The sequence below is a fragment of the Polistes fuscatus genome, unplaced genomic scaffold (genome assembly GCF_010416935.1).
Source record: "Polistes fuscatus isolate 324 unplaced genomic scaffold, CU_Pfus_HIC Scaffold3, whole genome shotgun sequence".
Lineage (NCBI taxonomy): Eukaryota > Metazoa > Arthropoda > Insecta > Hymenoptera > Vespidae > Polistes > Polistes fuscatus.
The window spans coordinates 3,857,422-3,879,425 of record NW_025113107.1 but is presented as its reverse complement, the minus strand read 5'-3'; the positions used below and the strand labels follow the sequence as shown (position 1 = coordinate 3,879,425).

General features: G+C 36.5%; 1 long non-coding RNA gene across 1 annotated transcript; it reads right to left on the bottom strand.

Annotated features, from left to right (window-relative positions):
• Positions 1-10,107: 10,107 nt before the first annotated feature.
• LOC122520146 lies at positions 10,108-20,420 on the bottom strand. The gene is made up of 2 exons (XR_006304449.1): positions 20,362-20,420; positions 10,108-10,499 (listed from the first exon to the last, which is right to left on the bottom strand). It is a non-coding gene; the product is annotated as an uncharacterized LOC122520146 (long non-coding RNA).
• Positions 20,421-22,004: the final 1,584 nt, after the last annotated feature.

Below are 22,004 nucleotides of genomic sequence, written 5' to 3'. Positions count from 1 at the left end.
TGAAAAATAATGGTATGTGCTCGCGAACAAACCGTTTTCAAGAAAAAATAAAAAGAAGTACTCTGCTGACATTACTATCTCCGGCGTGCACTTTAAGAAACATTTTTCGTTATTATCAAATCCTATTATTTCTTATATAACGTTTATAATTTTAACGTTTATTTATCGATTTTTTGTAAAGAAATAATTCTAAAACTGAAATAATTCGTTAGAAAAGTTTAATGGAAAGTTTTACGTTGTTTTTAATACTCTTAATAAACAGCGAGATATGATCTTTCTCACTTTCTCTCTTTGTCTCTTTCTCTTTCTCTTACTCTTTCTCTCTTTCCCTTCATCGCTCCTTCAGCTTTTACAGCAGAGAGACAAACTAAGTTTTCTCTACAAAACAAAGAGAAGTTTATAACTTAAGATACTCAAGAGTTCAACAGGATAAAGAGACCGGAATTTCGTGGATTATCTCGTGCGTGAAAAGGTGCGACCAACTTAAATTGCTTATCTAGATTTAATGTATTATAAACAACTAAAGAACACGAAAGAACTCAAGAGTAGCATCAATAATTCGTTTGAAATTAAAAATTGATAAAAGTATTGAACTTTAATAAAAAAAAAAAATAAAAAGAACACAACAAATAACATTCAATAAAATATTATTATTTAACTTAAAAATAACATTTGGTATACAATCGAAGAATCGTTAAAACGAGTATAATCAGTACGAAATAAATAAAACAATAATAAAAAAAAGAAAAAAGAAAAAAGCGAAGTAATTAATCGCGCGCGTGGTAAATAATAATTATAAATGAAATAATAGGTGGAACACTTAAAGACGACGTTTAATTTTCGAGGATGATATTGGACGCGCACCGTCGGGAATTAATATAGATGGATATGAGTTATAAACTGGAATATGCGAATGTAAGAGTAAGTGAGAGAAGAAGAGAGAGGGAAAGAAAGAAGTAGAAGGAGAAGGAGAGAGAGAGAGAGAGAGAGGGATAGGAAGCGTGGCATATGCCGTTGACGTGTATGACTCTCGTGATGGGGATGATCACGAACTACTGACAGGACATTCGGCTGGTTGGTAGGACGATAGATATCAAGCCGTTTTAACGTAACTGTCGAGTGGACGCTTTCGCTTCTCTGAAACTGACACTGATGGCTTATCTCGTACTCTCTCTCTCTCTCTCTCTCTCTCTCTCTCTCTCACTCACTCTCCTCTTCGTCTCTCACTAGTCGATCCGTCGGTGATACACTAGAGACCGTCGATATCATCCGACGAAGTCCTCGAGGAAGATGAAAGAGAGAGAGAGAGAGAGACGAGCAGATTAATTCGGTTTTGATCAAAGAGTTCCGTCTCCCAGTTTGAGCTTCGTTGAGATCGAGAAACGAGCTCGAATCTACGCGCTGGCTACCTCAGATCGACGTTGAGTACCATAAGAGTACGGGTATCTATATCTAATACTAATTGCGTTTATGTGTGAATAGAATATATTTTACCTTTCTATGGTTATATGTTGGTATATACATCTGCTTACTTTGATTTTCTTCTGGTGTCGTTACCCACACACACACACATGTGTAAGGATAAGATATAGGATTAGAAACGAAATTTTTCGATAAATCTATTGCCGTATGTGTATGTGCGTAGTACGATTTATTCAAATGAAAATGTAATATTGTTATATATATATATATATTAATGATTATATATAACGTTTAAATTACTTTATGTAACGATAAATATAACGTTTTAATTACTTTCGAAAACAAGATGAAGAGACAGTAACTATGAAACGATCCGTCGCGAACGCGTACTCGTAATGTACTGAAGAACGTTTACTCTTCCCAGAGTAAATAAGTTAAAGTTTGTCATTTCGAACGTGTGTATGTGTGTGTGTGTGTTGACATAAGATCATAACAATATTTATTTCACTTTGGTAATAAAGGAAACGGTAAGATAGAAAGATGCTTTTTTCTTCTTTATTTTTGTTTTCTTAGTTCAACCATCTATATATATATTGTGATGATTAATTCATTTATTCATTTAATGAATTGTTGAATATTTTTAAATGCAATAGGGTATTACTTAGATTGCTTTCTATAAAGGAAATGTCTCGCAAAAGCTTTGGTCGCTTGCAGAACACGACAGAGCAATAATGTCGCGGTCAATCTGTGGAACCTTCGTCTCACGTAAAGCAAATCAAATTCAATCGACAAAGCATGCATGGACCAATTAGCGTTTCGATAGGAATCCTTGCTTTGATCAACGGCTCTGACCACCGGACTAATCTCGCTTCTAACCATCGAGTACATTTACAGATTATTATTAGACGCGGTTGTGTACCGCCATCTCTTCGAAGAAATTAATTATTAATTTCAGATAATGAATTTCCAAACGTAGACATTTGGAAATAGATAAAATAAAGAGAAAGAGATAAAAATAATCGAAGGATAAATTACATTTTGTAAATTCAACTTACGAATTCTTCCAAAATCATATTCTTCTAGGTACTCACCGTCTGTAACAAAGAGAAAGTAAAAAATGAAAAAAGGTTAATTACGTTTAATGTCAAGACTTGAATTTAATTAAGTCGTTAATTCGCGCGAAATGTTGGCTTTAATAATCATCCGTTTTTGGTACAAAAGGCTTTCAACGAGGCTCCATCTTGAGTATGCAGAATCTTGTTCGTTATACCTTATTCGAGGGTGAACTTCAACTTTACGTGCTATCTACAGGAATATATAGTAGAGATATAAGTAATGGATGCTGGCACGTCGAGTACCTTTTATTATGATGAATGACGACGGGTTTTCCACGACGGGTAGATTCAAGAAAGTAAATAACGCTGTCGAGGGATGAAACTTGACCGTGCAAATACACTGCCCAAATGAGATAGATATGTTTTTCCTTTACGTACAGTTTATTGATTGATCTATTTTAGATATTCGAAAAGGGAGATATCAATAATTTGCGATTTTACCGGTCGGACATTTTTCTACTTTGTTGTTAGTATTATAGAAAAGAATAGATATATCCGTAGATACATCAAACAATCGAGTTGAATTTCGTTCGGCGTTCTGAGTTAGTTGAAGGTGACAAAAGCGTTTACCATTGTCTTGTAATCGAGAAGATCTTGACGGGCGTGCGAGGATAAAGGTAGACGAGCGTCGGTGCGGATAAAGGGTAACGGAAAGGGTCAGAAAGGCTAGTCCATTGGCGAAAGGGTAGAATAAGGTTCGTTGATGCGCCCTAATAGAGAACGGGAGAGAGAGAGAGAGAGAGGAGAAAGAGAAAGAGAAAGGTGATCTTCCCTTTCCCAAAGCTGAGATACTCGTCCGCGCACAGGCTCTCTAATCTACAGGAGAACCCTTTCAGGTTTTAGGAGTGGAAGAGCGCAAACATTTCCCCTTCTCATCATTTTCTACCACTACCACCACCTCTGTAACCAGCACGACTACCCTTCACCTTTAACCCTTTCTTCTTTCTATTCTTCGTCTTTTCTCTACCATCCTCGTTCGAGTTGCTTTCCGCTCGATCTCAAGCTAAACGAAAGTTCTGTCTTGTTTTCGAAATTAAACCGCGACGTTAAAAGCAAAATCCGGGAGATTTTAACAACGTGACGAAATGAACGAATAGAGAACAAGAAGAAAAGAGAGAGAGAGGGAAGAAGTGCTGAAAGAAGTTTGGATCCTTCAAAGGGTACGAAGTATATGAATAGAACTATCTTTCTTTTGTATTTCATAATTAGTCTTTCGATGCTTTTTTTTTTTCTTTAACCTATTTCTTTTTCTTTTTTCTCATTCAATCCGATTTTAAACACGAAGATCAAAAGAGTTATATATATGTACTTATTTAAGGATGACTTTTTCCTCGAAGAAAAATCGTCTAATAAAAAGTATAAAGAAAATATTAACGAAACATTTTGAAAATAAGAAAAAGTTCGTTCTGACAAATCCTCTTCATTTAATGCAGAAGTCAACTACAAGGGAGAAAAAGAGCTTTACGAGCTTGCAAGTTCTTCCAAAGATGCAACGCGAGTTGAAAAGCTCGATTTAACGAATCTCTTTTTGTCTTATTCCTTTTTTTTTTTCTTTCTTTCTTTTTCTTATTACAGAATATCAGCAGAAGAGAAAAGGAAAATGGCAAACGGAAAGACGGAAAACAAGTAAGAATAGGATTCTCTCTCTCTTTGTTTTTCTTGTCTTATTCTTTCTTGTTTCACGTTTTTCCAGTAAGCAAGCAACCCTGAGACAGAGAAAGAGAGAGAGGAAACAGGAAAAAGAAAGTAGTAAAACGACTCGACAAGGGTTCTCTTTCGTTTTGAACACTCTTATCGTTATTACGCCGTTTGGCGACCACAATGCCGTGAGGATATTGGCTGTGGGAAGTTGAAAGAACGCACGTGTGGAGTAAGAAATAGAGTAAAAAGAAAAAAAGAAATAAGAAAGAAATATCTTATAGGATGAAAAAGGATAGACAGAAAAAATCGTGAGAAAGGGAGAAGTAAAGTGTATTCAACCGTTTGAATGCGGAATATAACCGAAGAAAGAAAAAAACGTGGGTGTATATTTGTATGCACGCGTATAAGTGCGTTTGCGAGCTCAAGCACGCGCGCGCGCGCGCACGTCTGTGTACGCTTATGCGTATGCGTGTAAGCAAGTTAGCAAGAGAGAAAAAGAGAACGATTCCTTTTCGCAGTTTATTCTTTCTGAAGCAGGATAAGGGATGGTGGAAAAGGGATCGAGACTGGCAAGTACCAACGTCAATAGGTACTACGAGAATGAGAGTGAGTGAGAGAGAGAGAGAGAGAGAAGGATAGGGAGGGTGAAGTCTCGTCATTATTTTCTAGCAAAGGCCAGCCATAAAAGCAACGATGAATAATTATCACGAGTGCCTTAAAGTAAGACAAACAACTAACCGCGCTCGACTTCACGTCCAAGTGGTGTATTTAACAAACAAACAAGCACAAATACGAGCAAAACGAAGTACATTGAAGTCCCTACGTTTGGCCCTTTTTCGCTTGGCTGGACGGGCTAAAAAAAAAAAGAATTAGTCGGCGGCGAATCCGTTAGGTCTAGCTAAAATCTCGTGGGACGTTTGTTGTTCGTAGGCTATTGTATTTTTCTAACTTAGAGGGTTTTATATGCAATTTATCAAAGGATCGATGTGTCAAACAAATGAGTCTCCATCATAATAATTTATTCTTTTTCTATCACATTTGCGTTCATATAAATGCGTATGGAACAATTTCGTGTACGCGTTTTTATTTAATTTCATTTACTTTAAATTTAAAAGCAAAAATAAAGAAAGAATATTTGCTTTTTATTCCAACTACTCGTAGGTTCTTGTCGTTCGTTCGTTGTCACCTTTTTAAATCGAAGGTAAAAGCTGGAAAATCGAGAATTTATCCGGAAGATCGGGATCGTGAGAGAAAGGGGGAAAAATTTGTGGGGGGAAAAAAAGGTGAGTTTAAAGGAAGAGGGAGAGAGAGAGAGAGTGGGTGGAAAGTAGAAAAGGGACGGTTCGTGCACACGCTGAACTACGCGGGCGTAGATATATACGGACATACGAGAATGGCTTAAGAGTCGTAAAATTTTACGATGCTCCTACATCGACCCTCCATTAGCGATGCCTTCTCGATTCTCACCTTGGCCTGGTAACGTACGCGAACCTTTTTCAACGGCGCGTTTACCACGATCGAAATACGAAGGGTTGGGAAAGAAAGAGAGAAAGAGACGCATATAAACCGTATAAAGGAACTAAAATGAAGTAAGAGAGAAAGAGAGAGACAAAAGGGCTGATACTATGGAAGGTAGACCTTTATGCTATTAAATGTAAGGGTATACCGTATTTCTGTATTTACGAAATGAAATGAACAAAAATAGAAAGAAAAAATATGGAAAAAAAGAAAGAAAGAAAGGAAGAAACGTAACTGCTAAAAAAAAGAACGAATAAATATCGTTGCATATATATGAAAAGTTAGGCACGGATGGAAGGACATGCAAATAGTGTGTAGAGGGTTTGAAAGATCACAAAAATAAAATACATGGAAAGAAGATATATAGGATACTAAGAATAGATAGAGAAGAAAGATAGACAGACTGACGAGTGAGATATAAGGCAGACAGAGAGAGAGAGAAAGAGAAAATGAAGATTGGGTAGGTAGAGAGTTGATGGAGGAACTGGTAAGGAGCTGGTAGATGAAAACGGGCTGGTAGATGCTAAGGGCACGATCCGATCTCCGAGTGGTAGTTCCCCTTTGACATCATTTAGATAAAATACGGAGGCTCTTCCCGGCCTACGATTACCCTCACCACTATTTCGTTCTCCCTGTTCTCTTCTCTTCGCCCTTCATCAAGCAACATACTCCCTTCTCTTATTCCACTTCTCCTCAAAAATAATAATACGTATTGAGAATTTTGTACAGAATGGATATTTTTTTTTGGATCGTTCGAACGGATAAACAAACGCTTACTCGAGTGGATCTTAATTATTCTTTTTCTTCATTTACGTCAATCGGGATCTCAATCGTCGTTCATGTTACGACGAAAGAGAAATAAACGTTATGGTAATTTCGTATTCGTAATAAAACTGAAAATAAAATGAAAATTACAAGAGAGAAGGATTTGATTTATCATTGAAAAATATTTTTATGATAAACTTAATGATCAAGAATATCTCTTTATTTGTTTAATCATTTTGTTATTATTTTAATGTATTATTACGTAAAATAAATAAATCGGTCTGACTAATTTCTATAAAGAGACTTTTAGGTATCTATTACTTCTTTTGTAAAAAGTTCGCATTGGTGATATATCAGACTAGTGTATATTCGAATAAGTGGCACGGTTCGAGATTACCGGTGAACAAGAATAAGATAGGAGGAGGGTGGGTTAGGAGGAGGGCAAGAGGGATTCGTAGGAAGAAGGAAAGTTAGCGACACGTCCAAACTTATCTCCCCTCTGTTTAATTTAACGTTGCTTCGAGTTAGCCGTTAACGCGTTCGCAACGAAACTCGAGCGTTCACTTTACCACCCTCCTCAACCCCTTTCTTCTCTTTTCCTTTTGTTACCTTCTCCTCCTACCCTACCTTTAACTCAATCTATGTGTATATATATATATATATATATAGGTATATATATATATATATCCTCTTTTCCTTATTTTCTCCCTGATTCGTCCACTTGGACTTTTTCTTCTACTTCAGTTCGTCGACCTATTTTTCTTTCTTTTTCTCTTCACTTCCGATTCGTCCTTCTATTTTATTGGTACTCCTCTTTTCTCCTCCATTCCAATTCTCCATCCGTTTTCTAAAACCTTTTTCCTTCCTTATTTCGTTTTACACGTATATATCTCTCTCCTTTCCTACACACAGTTATTTTCTATTCTTTTTCATCATCTGGCAGTATCTTTCTCGTTATTTTTTCTTTTCTTACGCTTTATTTTCCTTTGGCAAAATCGTACTTTACGAATAAAAGCGTGGAATATACGGTAGTATGCGTCTGTTCGCACAACTTCGTAATATTTGCCAAACAACGATACTCCCCCTCACTCGTTTAGGTTATATCGTTACTAAGAGAACCATTTCGCACCATTTACCTTCTAATTTGTAACTCGCCAAGTTGGCGCGCCAAAACTTCGAATAAAGGTGGAAAATGGCGACGAGAGATTACGATACGACGAAAACCGGCGGACATTAAGAAAATATGGAAAATCCTGATTTAATGAGACTTGATTAAACGATACGTACCCATGCTACCCGATCGTTATTACTTACTTAGTTTATTATTAAACAAAAATATTAACGCGTCCGATATAATATTTAAACGTAATCTATTTTCAAAAAAAATTCATTGCAAATTTAATCTAATAAAATAACGATAGTAATTACAGCTCGTTCATGCATACAATTGCAATAAGAGATGAATATGTAACTAAAGATAAAGAGAAAGAGACAGAATACGATCATCAGTTAGGCTCATCCGAAACGATCATTTTATTTCCGCATATTCCGAGCTCGAATAATCCGTTTAGAGAAGGTATTCGTTGTTGCGAATGTATGAACTCGTTTACGGGATCCTTCAGGATGCTGGAGTGGAGCTAATCGCATGCTTCTCTCTCTCTCTCTCTCTCTCTTTATTTTACATACATAGATAGATACACGTACACGGGGAAGAATAAACGGTAGTGAATATTTCGTACGAGTCGATGGTATTCAAATGAATCGAGCGAGCAAAGCGAAGCGAAGCAAAGGTAGACACCACTCGTCGAGTTGGTCCAGACTGGGGATGCTGTACGGTATTGTAAATCGTTGCTGCTTCGATGTTCTATTCTCTGTCGTCCACCCGCTATCTCACTCCCTCTCTATCTTTTTCTCTTTTTTTTTATCGAGCTTTTCCGGTTTACACGCTCGTAAAATGGTCGGCAGAGGTGCTTTCGACGTGGTGTGGTCGTTCGAGTGGAATCACTTGTACAAGAAGTACGCAGAGATGAACATGCGCGCGCTGGGTCAACGTCGAAATCAATCGACGTAGAAACAGTGTACTCTCTCTCTCTCTCTTTCTCTCTATCTATCTATCTTTATTTTTCTTGTTAACATCGTTTAGTTAAAATTTTGTCGAGATAAATTTAGAACACTTTTTCCAAACTATCGAAGATAAAAGAGTTTGGGGGCCAGAATGAAGAGAGGATACGGTTTAAATGACAAAATGCTATCGGATGGAAGAAACATTTCATCATTGAGAAACGACCTCATAAACGTCCGTCCGTAGAGCCCCAATTCGTAATAAGACTCATGCTATCACCATTGGACTTTCTATTCTATAGCGAGAGAAGTTTTTTCTCGTTCGAGAGAACGAAAAGTCAGCAGCAGCAGCAGGTCTTGGGAGGGTTTAGAATGAAGAAACGAGAGGAAGAAGTAAAAAGTAAAGTGAAATAGAGATAAAGTGTGAGTGAGAGAGAGAAAGGGAGAGTTGGTTGGCGAGGGGTTGTAGAAAAGAGGGGATAGGAGTACCAAGGGATCTTAAGAAAACTCGCAATATTTACTCAGCAGAAATCAGGCACGACGTAAAAATACAAATCGCCCTAATCATTATTTACTTTACTTTACCCGGAGCGTCGCGTTCCTTCTCTCTTTTTCTTTTTCTCTTTCTTTCTCTCTCTTCATCCCCTTTCTAAAAAGGACTGAAACCCTTCAGATTGGAAGTCGACGAGAGTAGAGAACTTTCGACCTTTTAGTGCGAGCTCAAAACGTCGATTTGCAATAAAATGCGAGAGTTCGAAGGTAGAAAAGAATGAACAGAAAAAAAAAGAAATAAAATAAAATTAAAAAAAAAAGAAAAGTAAAGAAAAGAGAAGAAAAGTGAAACGGAAAAGTCTGATTAAAGACCGAGATTCTTGAGCCGATTCTGGCTGGTAGGCAAGTGCTAATTTCATTAAAGGTACCTTGTTTCCAGCCTCTCGTCGTTTCTCTTTCTCATCCTCTTAAACTTATCCTATCTTTGATTCGATAAAGTAGTAGTAGCCTTGATCAATTATCGTACTCCGATAATACCGAGCTAGCTAGTTAGATATTGGAAAAACGAGGGGGTAAAATTCTGGCTGATTTTTGACCATCTTTTAGATTCGAATTAGATCTTACGTGAAAATCAAACCTTTTCTGATATCAACTAATAAGATAAGATCAGATGGAACAACGTTACGTTTTTTCGATTAACCATCAACTTTCTTTTTCTATCTATCGTAGAAAGAATTTCGTGAAAAGATAAAATAGTTTATGTGCGAAAAAGAAAGAAAATAAAGAGAAAAAACGGGCCAAGAATAAAATTTAGATCCATGTGTGCGTGTTTTTTGGTATATGTATATATATATATAAGAAAAAAAAAGAAAAGCTAATCCAGAAAAACGCCTCAAATTTCCTCTCTCAATTTCGCGGGCACTATTCAATTTCCCGGTCCCGCGACTGAAGGATGGCGAACCGTTCAGATATTTCTTCTTTCTTGGTTTTTCTTTTCCTTTCCTTTCTTTTCTTTTCCTTTCTTTTCTTTTCGTTTTTTTATTTTTTTACTTTATTCTCTTTCGCTCTTTGCCCCTCTGTTTCTCTCTCATACTTTTTCTCATTCGCTCTATCGGATAAAACCAACTCATTCTTTCTTCCTTCTCTTCTTCGGTGACTGCCGGCTAGCAATCCCAACCTCGATCCTTTTCTTTCTTTCTTTCTCTGAGTTTGACTCGGAAAGAGGAGAAATAGACCTGCCACGAGTAACGCAGTTAGGTGAACGCGTGGCCAATGAGCCATTTTGTCTCCGACCCCTTCAGGACTTATTTTTCATTCTTTCCTCGAAACGTTAACTTTCTCTCCCACTCAAGGCAATATAATCCCGACTTTCTTTGTCTCTAACAGAAATAAGAGAGAGAGAGAGAGAGAGATAGCCGATTTTTGTTCTCTTTTTTCTTGATTATCTCAGATTAAGCTGAATCCAGAGACAGGAGACTGAGATATCTGAAAGTAAAAAACGCATTGAGATATATATCTTACGTAAGCCTAATTGAATCTTTCTTTTGATTTTTTTTATTAATCATTAAAATTCTTACTTCTTCTTCTTCTTCTTCTTCTTCTTTTTGGTTCTCTTAAAAAGAGTAAGCATTTTTTCTCGTTATAATTTCATTAAACCTCGACCGTTAAAAAAGTTCAAAATTAAGTCCTTGACAATTAAAAGTACATACTCGTGTGTGCGTGTTAGTAAAGATAAAGTACCGGAAAATCGATTCTATTATTCTCTTTTATTTTACGACATGGCGTTTGATTGACTTGCAACTCGTGGATAAAAGAGCGAATCGTAAAATCGTTTACGGTAACATCAGGGTCGTTCTCGGTCGATCAATCAAACGTAAGTACTTACTTACTTACTTACTCACATTAGTTCTGCTCATTTTTTTATTGTTTTCGAACGTTGAAAATAGAACTTAGATTGTTCTTTCTTAACGTCGTATAATTGTCTTTCCACGATGATTGGCGAAAATATTAAACGACATTAATTTCTGTAATTAAAAGAATTTTTGGAAGCTAAAATAAAAACCAAAACAACGAAAGAAGAAGAAAACGGATAACGAATCCACGATGTTTCGTTACTTCTTAAATCGTTTACTTTTTTTTCGTCTCAAAATAAGAATTAGGTATAACGATCTTTACCGAGAGAAAAAAAAAAAAGAAAATGATAAGTGAAGTTAAAAAAAAAAGGAAAGACTTATCGGTGAAAAGGATATTAACGATATTAGGGAACGAAACCGATTAAATTCGATTATATAAAAATTCGAAACAGAACGGACTAATTTCAGAGAGTTTCTAAAAATTTGAGATAGTCTGTATATATTCGTATGAAAGATAAAGAAAGAAAAAAAAAGAAAGAAGGAGAGAGAGAGAGAGAGAAAGAGAGAGAGAGAGAGAGAGAGAGAGATTTGAACAAGTCGAGAGAAATTGCATCTATCGAGAATGGAATTATATTCCAAGTTCTGGTTATGTAGTCTCCGAAGTTCTTCTGATCCGTTTGTTCTTGATTTAAACTTAATTAGCTTGCCGACTGCAGGTAATTATCTCGATTATTCGAGTGTAGCGCGAGTTCTATCTTACATTCATCCTTTCGAGTTTCGTGTCCTCTTAAAATATCACTATACTCTACACACTACACACACTACGTCTATACTCTAGCGTAACTTATACATACATATATGCGCGACATATACGTTATCTATTTCGCTACGTTGATTGATTTCATGTTACGAATACCGAAGAGAAATGATTGATGCCGTGGTTATCCGCAACGTTAAATGTATATCAAAAGAGACAGAGAGAAAATCACAGTTATATACAGAGAGAGAGAGAGAGAGAGAGAGAGAAAGAGAACCGACCTATTTCGATGATTTCATGTTACGAGTAAAACTGAGATAGTAGAAACGAACAATGTTAAATTATCTTTTTTGAGGGGAAAAAAAAGAAGAAAATATTACAAGAAAACAACATTTTAGATAAAATGAAAGATTTATCGGGAATAAATTTTCTAACGGAATTTTCTTTCCTTATTTTCTTCCTCTTTCTCTCTTACACACACACACTCTCTCTCTCTCTCTCTCTTTATTGAACGATAATTAACAAGCGTATCATTTTATTTTTCTCATCGTAAATTCGACGATAAAAAAGTTTCGGTGATCGTCTCGCGTGTTCGTCTACTCGCGAGAACGTACGTTAGCCATATTTCATGAGAATGAGAGGATAATTAGTTGGAATAACGGAAGATAAAGCGTCGGCCATTACGTAAGCGATGCAATAAATGTAAATCAGGTGGTCGAGGAAGCGGTAATAATTCGCACTCCAGTCCATTCTCTCGCCCTTCTCCTCCTCCTCCTCCTCCACCTCATCTCCCATTCCTCATTCTCTCTCTCTCTCTCTCTCTTTCTCTCACTCACTCTTCATGCTTCAAAAAACACCGACGCGTCATCCGGCTCTATTATCGTCCAATGATCGTACATACATACCAACAGAGAGGTTCCTCTCGCTTTTCTCTATATAGGGACGGCCCTTCCGAAGTAGCAGCGATTAAACGCGTCGAGACGGCCGTAAAAAGCGACTTCCTCTGTTTTCCTTCCGTTTGTTTTCCTCCTTTTTTTTTATTTACCGTCGTCAACATACCGGACTCTCTCAAGTGTACTTCTTGCCACTACTAACAATCTTATTTGTTTTTTTTTCGAAAGGGGGAAAAGAAAAAAGTATGCATCGTATTCTGTTTTTCTTATACCGATTGAATAGACAAACGGTGGTTTGTTTTTTCTCTGGTCAACCATGATTGAATTAGGACCTGTCCCGAGTTAAAATCGATGTAATTTTTTTTTAATCTTCTTCTTCATCTTCTTCTTCTTTTTTTGTGGTTTCATTAAAAGAGAGGAAAAATGAATGAATTTATTTTTTACGAAATCCAATTGTTAATGTAATTGTTAATGAAATGTTAATATATTATAAAATATATATTTGTCAAAATGTGAAATATTTAATATAGAAAGCTTGCGAAGCTTGCTTTGATGGCGTTAATGAAAGACCGACTGAGGAATTGCTGAAATGAGAGAGAATATCTGTAAATCTTGAAATGAAATACGGAGATTTCAATTTTGAGGCTTAATGAAACCACGCGGAATCGATTTTAGCTAGGAGTGGAAATGAGCAGGACACAACAGGAACGGTAAATGTTTGAGTTGTCGTTCTGTTTCATTTGGATGCTAGTAGCAAAAGATAGCTAGAGGGAAAAGGGATGAGGATGAGGATGAGGATGAGGATGAGGGCGAAGTAGAAATTCACGGTTGGAAACGGATGACACGCGGTAGGAGGTAAACTCGTGCCTGCCAGAACAGAAACGAGCTATGCTACAGAATCATAACGATCAAAATCATAACTTTCCCTCCGACCTCCTGCTACCTCCTTTCAACTTCATCCCCCTTCTTTCGATTTCTCCATTTCTAATCATCTTTTTACAATAATGCCGATGTATATTATGCTATTTGCGATAAACCGTAATATTTGTGACTCTATGAAATGACAAAATCTCGACAACACTTGTTGTTCTAGTATCCTACAATCATAGAAGGATTAATAATCGTTCTGTAGGATTAATTTGCTGTTAATGAACGAATATTTTATACGAATGATATAATCAACACAATCCATTGATTTACTTTTTGATTTGTAATCAACGAAATGTACGGGAAATAGATCTTTTTTTATGATACATTTTCAAAATGCACAGATTTTTTGTATTTATAAAATTATGAATAACGGTCCAATCGGCGTAAAATTTTTCTGAAAGGCGTTAATGCACGCGCGTCTCTGCAAATTTTTCTTTCCTTTTTTTTTTTTTTTTTTATAACGAAGGTACAACAAGAGAGTTTACTTTGACGTGGATATATTTTTGCATTTAACGCAGCGCAAAATGATATTTCGTTGCAGGCGTGATGAAAAAAAAAAGTTGCATATTTACAGTCGAGAGATCGGAAATTTTTGGACAAAAATAACGAGAGACAAACCATTTAAATTCAATGGCCACTTGGCAAGTAACGAAACAAAAAATAATACGGTAGATAGTCTACCGATAATATATACACGATATCAAATTCACCAAATTTCGAAAGAAATTCACGAGACAACAGCTATTATGAAAATAGGGGAGGCGGCTTTCTCCGATGTAAAAATACGTTTATAATGTTTTTTTTACGTAACATTGAAGCTTTCCTTGACTACTCCACTCAAAAGAAACAAGGATCATTTACAATGCATCGAGTCAATGTCGTTCTTAAAAAGTATAACTACTTGGTGGTTGACATTTGTTTCTTTTATCGTACTATGCATTATTATGAGGGAAGAAAAAACGATGAGAAATAAGCGAATGGAAAAAAGAACGGGAGAGAAAGGGAGAATAAAAGTAAGTAGAAGGAAGAGCAAGGCTGAAAAATCTCTGTTTCTTTTATTTGATCCCTTTTTTCATCTCTCTCTCTCTCTCTCTTTCTGTCTCTCATTCTGTAACCCTCTTTCTTTCTACTCTCTTTTTCAGAAGGTCTTGCTCTGTGCCAAGACCCGGGCCACCAGGAACGGTAGAGGTGCTTTACATTGAAGCACAATGCAATGGGCGTCGTTATGGTCGAGCGGAGCCATAAAGACTGCCGTCTCACTCGACGCACAAAGCACGCTATTTTGCCACCCTTACCTACTTCCAGAAAACTTATTCATCGTACTACCTACTTCGTCATCTATTTTTTTTCCTTTTTTCATCTTTTTTTCTATTCTTTTCTTTTTCTTCTTCTTCTTATTTGTGCATTACAATTTGATATGTCTCCTCTTCCATTCGATGACGATCTCTTATCTTTTCTAATGTCTACTTGAACTTTTCCGTCTACTTTATTCCGATTCTCTGTTATTATTTGTTTTTTCTTATCCAAACAATACGTTTTATTTTAAACGAAGACAAATGATATTAATTATTTGTCAGTTTTCTATTACCCTTTAGAATCCTATTAAACTTTGTTGCAATCAAGTAGTAGAGATCAGCGTAATGGTAATCAAACAGAAAAATAGATGTCTTCTTCCTTTGGATAACGATTTCTTTTTATCTAATGTCCAGTCAAATTCATTTTATTCCAATTCTCTGTTACAATTTATTTTCCACATCGAAACAATACGTCTTATTTTAAACGAGAACAAAACGATCTTAATGATATCTCGGCGAATCCTGTAAAACTTTGATACAATCGAGTAGTAAAGATCAACGTAATGGCAATCGGACGCAGAAAAGAGAAACATAAATAAAAATACAGGCAGATCGTAGTCATCGAATACACTTTTGGGAATTATAGGAAAGAAACGTTTTTCCTGTTTTTCGAGGGTGAAGATAAAACGATGGCTCGTCGAGTGGCCATCGAAAAAGAACGACAAATCATTCCGTTAGCGAGCGGGAAACCATTAATCGCATTCCCCTACTCTTTAGCCGTTGGCGTAAAAGCGTCGACGACAATCGGGTCGGAGGAAAATTGAGTGAGAGGTTAGGTGATAGTAGTAGGATAGGAGAGAGGGTTAGTAACGTTGGATGGTCGATGGCTTGGCGATCGACGCCATATAAACTCCCTGGCTGGTTTGCTGGCTGCTTTTATGGGCCTAATATAAAGGAACGACCTCGGTCAACTATCTGCCAACAGCTAGACAACGTTTTATGAACTCCCCGTCGCGATAACATAACATAATCTCTTCTTCTTCTTCTTCTTCTTACTCTTCCTCTTCCATATAGCTTCCTTTTTCTTTTTTTATTTCTATCTCTCTATCTCTGTTTTTCCACCTTGCGTATCTTTTCATCCTCGGGACACAAGAATCCTATAGTCCTCCTAGCTAAGATGTTTTCTATCTTTGTCGTTCTATTTCTTTCCATTTCTCTCTCTCTCTTTCTCTTTTATTCGATTTCTCAGTGGTTATTTCTTCTTCTCTTTCTCTCTAACTCATTCGCTTTCCATAGTATTTTCAATCTTCTTCATCGAATATCGAATGACGTACTAGAAAATGGAATAAAGCTACGACCGAATTCTTTCGCCTTTTGGGAAAACGAACGTCACAAAATAGTTATATGGAAGTTCGGTATTAGTGAAACAGAATAGAATTGTGACTCCGTTTCGATCGGAGTAGCCATTTGATCGATTTTTCAAAGAAATATCGGTCAAAATTCTAGTAAGAAATATGTCCTCCTTAAATAATATTGAAATTTCGTGGAAAACTGATTATAATTTATCCGCGCCATCTTTCTTTCTCCTTTTCATAAAACATAAACGTGTACGTCGTTCCTATTTGCAGTTTTCTACCTAGGGGACCTCATTTTCTTTCTCACGGAAAACGAATCTCTCATTGCAATACTAAAAAACGATTTTACGAGATGCGCGTGTGAAAACGTGTGAAAACGTGTGAAAACGTTAAAAAGATATACGAAACTATTCTCCATTTTCTTTACTTTATTTCTTTATTTCTTGCAAGCAAGCAACCAGGCAGATAGGCAGGCAGTCAAATAATCTGTTCTTTTCAGTGAAAATAAGCAGATTTTGTCGAAAAAAAAAGAATTTCTATTACAATAACATTCCCGAGTTCCAAGCGCGTTAGGAATATATTTTCCGTCGTCTTTTCTTCTTTTTCTTTTTTTTCATTGTATGTATATATATATACACACACACACACACACACACAGAGCAACAGTCAGACACAGAGACGAATATATTAAACGAGCTATTGTTTGCTCATTAGTCAAAAAGGATGATGCGATTTTTCATTTCTCTTTCTCATCCTTTCCATGGCTCGGTTAATTCACGAAATTCACAAAAATTAGGTACGGCAAGATACGCAACGCTTACGCTTGGATTATTTCAAACCAGTAGCCTTCTTTCTTTCTTTTTCTCTTTTTTTTTTTTCCATCTAATTCTTTGACTTTCTATCTTTTTTTCCAGCTCCGTTTATATAAATATATATCTCTCATTCTCCGTCTGTGTTTTCCAACGGATGCGAGACTAGAAATTTATTCCGTAACGCTAGCTCATGTTAAACGCGTTCGCATGATATACCTACACACGATTCGCAAGATTAAAGCGTGCCATAATTCCGTTACGGATATGCATCGGAGTATGTGCGTCGCGGTAAATGCGAATCAACGCTACAGCATCCCATCTTCTCTTTCCACTTCCTGCATCTCTGTCTGTTTATCTATTTATCTATCTATCTATATATCCATCTATGTATTTATCTATCGCTCAATCTATATTTGTGTTTGACCATTTACCAAGCAAACCGTGTAGTCGTCGTCGTCAAACGGCAACGGTACGGAAATAAGAAACGCTTTTCCTTTCTCTGAGAAACGTAATCGTATAATATGAGATTTGGTTGTGCCAGGCTGCCTGCCTGTTTGTCTGTCTGTCTGTCTGTCTGTTTGTATGTTCGCGTGTGCGAATGTCTTTCGTGTTCACAAAAATCACATCGATCCATCTTAGTCTGTCCTTTGTATTTGATCGGTAAACATTTTATCGGCCAAGTTTGGAATTACATACACGTATATACGGGCTGCCGTTGCTGCTGCTGCTGCTGCTGCTGCTGCTGCTCCTTTTAATGAGTGTACAAATATTACGCGAAAAAAAAGAAGAAATCAAACAAAAAAGGACAAAATTTCCGATCCTTTCGTTTTTTCTTTTTTTTTTGTTCTTTATAAGAAAAAAAATTATGAACGTACGAAGATATCGTAAAATATGTATTATTATATAATTTTATCTTTGAATTGAAAAAGAAAAAAGTATGAAACATATTGCTGATAATAAATAAATAATGTATATCGCGTTTGTGTGAAATGAAAATTAGTCGGCTAATTAATTTTCCATTTCTTCTCTTCTCTCTTTCTCTCTCTCTCTCTGTACTTTTCTATCTCTTTTGAAATATCCCCTTATCTTTCGGTTTCACGAATACGATTGTTTTGTGGTACTCCTTTGAAATAGCACGTGGTCTTTAAAATAGAATTTCTCGTGTTCTCTCGGTATCGATATATTAGCCGTGCACAGTACAGGTGCAGGGAATTCCAATCAATCCTCCTTTATAAAGGAGATTGTACGTGAACGTTGGGGAAAGAGAGAGAGAGAGAGAGAAATAGATAGATAGAGAGAGACAGAGAGAAAGAGAGAGGTGCCACCCACAGATGGCATAAACTCGCGGGAACTACGTTATTCAGTGAATTTCCATGTAAACCAGTTAGATTCCTAGAGTGTCTCATAAGCTTCAACGTGAAGCTCTTCGAATTTCAAGTGTAAATCGTTACAAATACATTCAGCATTTGGAGATGTCGTCGTCGTCCTCGTCGTTGTGTGCCTTAGTCGACGAAAATCTGTTATATTATCTTCCACGTCGACGAGTAAAATCTTTTTCCCTTGTGTACTTTATTATCTGAAATAAAAAAAAAAATAAAAAAAAACAAACAAACAAACAAACATCGAAAAAAATGACTTTTCCATACGCTATCGTTTTTAATGACACGAATTTCAAATTAAAAAGAGTGTAACTTGTGCGACTGAAAAGAAAGAAAAAAGAAAAACAAAAAATAAAAAGAAAAAAAAAAAGAAGAAGGGTACGGGGAAGTATCAAAACAAGAAAAAAAGAAAAAAAAATATAAAGGTAAGTAAACGCGAGACGTCGGAAAATCGGCTGGGGATGTGCTCGAAGCAGCAGTCTTGTTGCGAACTGCACTGAGAGTAAGAGTGAGGGAGAAAGAGTGAGAGAGTGGGGAATATGTGAGAGAGTACGCCGGTCTGGTTGAGGTGCATATATGCGTGCACGGATGCATGCATGCAAGCAGTCGCCGCTGCATGCATGCAGTCAGCCAGCCAGCCAGCCAGCCAGCAAGCAGCCGGAGCTTTTTCAGCGTTGCGGATGCAGCCACCCCACTAGACAGAAGAGCGTCTAGTGTCAAGTGGTAACGGAGAGACTCCTCGTCGTCTAGCCTAGATGAGAGAAAGAGAGAAAGAAAGAAAAAGAGAGAAAGAGAGAGAGAAAGAGAAGGGTGGTTACTGATTGTCGAGCTCTTGGTAAGGTAGGTAGGTATAGGGTGACTTAAGTAAGGTAGACAGAGAAAGAAGAGACGGGTAAAAATGTTAGAGGAAAAGGATGAAAAAGGAAGGTACGAATGCCTTGTCGCATGCAGAATCGAGACCCGATAATCGTGATAAAACTGCACCATTACTGCATCCCAAGGAACGTCGTCGGCACTCAAATCTTCTTTCTTTCTTTCTCTCTCCCTTTCTCTCTACTCGGTCTTTTAATTTTTTCTTATTCATTTTTTGTCCTTTTTTCTTATTCTTCTTTTTGCGGACAGACGGAAGGGATGTTTTTTTTTTAAAAATCAAGAAAAAACTCAGCCGATATTATCGGCAAATCACCGTTGATGCGTACACCTCTCTACAATTTGGCCCAAATTTTGTCGTTTTTTTTTTTTCTTTTCTTTTCTATTCTTTCTACATTCTTTCTTTATAAAATTTGTCCTTTTAGTTCTTTATATCATATATATATACATTTTTGTTCTTTTCTCTTTTATGCTTCCTCGCTAACTCGTTTTATGATTATGTCGGTAGCGTGAGCGAAAAAACGATTTTTCGCGCTTTTAAAAGCTCGCTTTTAATAAAAGAGAAAGCTGTCCGGTGAATCGATAATGCGGAGAGAGCCTCGATGAACAGGGATCGATCAGGTTGAACAAAAGTTGTTGGGAGATAATACGCGAGGGTGTAAAAGAATCGTTGCTAGGAAGGGTGGAAAGTTTAAAAATAAACCTATAGATAATAATAAAAATAATAATAGTCAATGGGGGTGTATTTCATCATCATCATCATTCGTTAAAGAATATTTCTTTTCTTTTTTCTTCTTTAAAAAAAAAAAAAAAAAACAACGGTATTACAATTATGTGGGAATGTAAGTGTAAAAGTAAGAAAGTAAGAAAGAACATGCTTGCAGCGTACGTGATTTTAAGATCATATATTAATTAATAAAATTTAATTTTTTTAGTTAAAGAAATTAGAAATTATTGACACCAGGCCTTTTTTTCTCACAATTACAATATTACATAAACAAATTTGAATAAGTTCGAACTCTTACCGAATGATATTTCCTCCTCGATGTGGCTGACGTTTTGCGAATATCGAGAGATCTCTCTAAGAGAATAGAAGAAATAAAAGAAGAAGAAGAAGAAGTAGTAGTAGTAGTAGAAGAATAAGAGATAAAAAGAAAAAAAGAAAGTTGGATATACGGATAAGAAGAACGTAAAAGCGCCTACCCATTAATAGTATGCATTTATTCGGAGCGTTGGAATTAGAACAGGAATTGCGGCCTCCCGAAGAGTAGAAGTGGGTTGCCGAGGCTTGAAAATCGCTGGGCAAGACGCTTTTGAATTATTCAATCTCCTATCGATGGGAAAGCATCTCCACCACAGTCGCTTTTCGCATATCTTCCCTCGAACAATTCCTATCTCTATCCCTTTCCCTTCCCTTCCTTTCCCTTCTCTTCCCTTGCCCGTCATCGTTCCTTTTCTCTATCTTGTTTATGTCCTTCTTCTTTTTCTTCTTACCATCAATCCCCATCCACGGCGCCTTACACTCTTCAGTGAAAACGACGATTCTAATACGAGCCTAGTTGGTTGCTCGCTTGCTTGCTCTCTTTATGCTCGATCCATTCTTTCTTTCGCCATTCTCGAGTTGAACCAACGACGAGATTACTCTCTCCGAGATTATTTACGCTTCGCTGATTTCACTAAAATCGAATAATCGTGAATCGCCGAGAAGAAGATACCTGTCCTCTATCCTTTCCTTCTTTACATTGATATTCATTTAATAGTTGAAAACTTTTCTATTTGTTTAATATTCCCGAGAGAGAGAGACAGAGAGATGGTATATTGATTGATGAAGATACGTAATCGATCTCATGAAAAATGATTGAAGATTTTGTGACGTCATGTAGTACCTATGTATGGCCTAAAACAAAATTCGGCCTATGGCCGAAAACAAGGAAAGAAAATTCGACACTCTCTCCGCGACGATTAGATCCTAGCATCAAAATCGAACTTTTCTTTTATATCCTAATCGTTTCTGTATCTCGAAATATAACCGTTTATTTTATTCTTTCTCTCTCGTGTTAACGATTTATTTGTGTCCTGTTCTTATGTTTTCCGTTTACGGGTTACAGAGTGGGCCATTAATAATTGTTATATTTTTCAATTTTATTTACGATTAATGTTAATTAAGTTAAACGAATGCGTTCATCGAAATGCACGTTTTTAGAATGCCGAATGGTAAACGAGAGTCAGATTGTTTCGAGATATGGAAAGAGAACGAGATAGAGAGAGGGGTGGGGTAGGGTAGGGTAGAAGGGTTTAGAGGGTGTATTGCATCCATGCGGTCGGATGTTGGTCAAATTCAATTACCTTGTAGTTTAATAATTCCCCGCGAGTCGAGTTACGTAGGGAACCGAGACAACGGTTTGCCCACGAGCCGTCAAAGTTTCAAACTTGTTTTTGAGCTGACCCGTGGCTCCCGGTGCATGAGAAGCTTTCGTAAGCATCGAGCTTTCGAAGAACTAGAACTAGATTAGACTAACTACGCCCCTCGATACTCGTAAAAGAACACTAGTTTCTTTCATTATTAAGGATGATAATTAAATAATACATATCCTAGTTGGTTGTCTTCAACTAATTTCTCTTCGTGTGCTCTATAATAATAAATTAATTATTATCGCGTTATGATTAATACATTTTCCGTATAAACAAATAAAATAACACAGTGTATTTGTTTGAGATTTATATTCTTAACGAGAATATATGTGTGTAAGACTAATTAATATATTATATGCATCTTTGAATTTTATTTACATTTATAAAATGTAAGAGAAAAATAGAGAAACGTAAAGTGAAAGAAAGAGATAGAA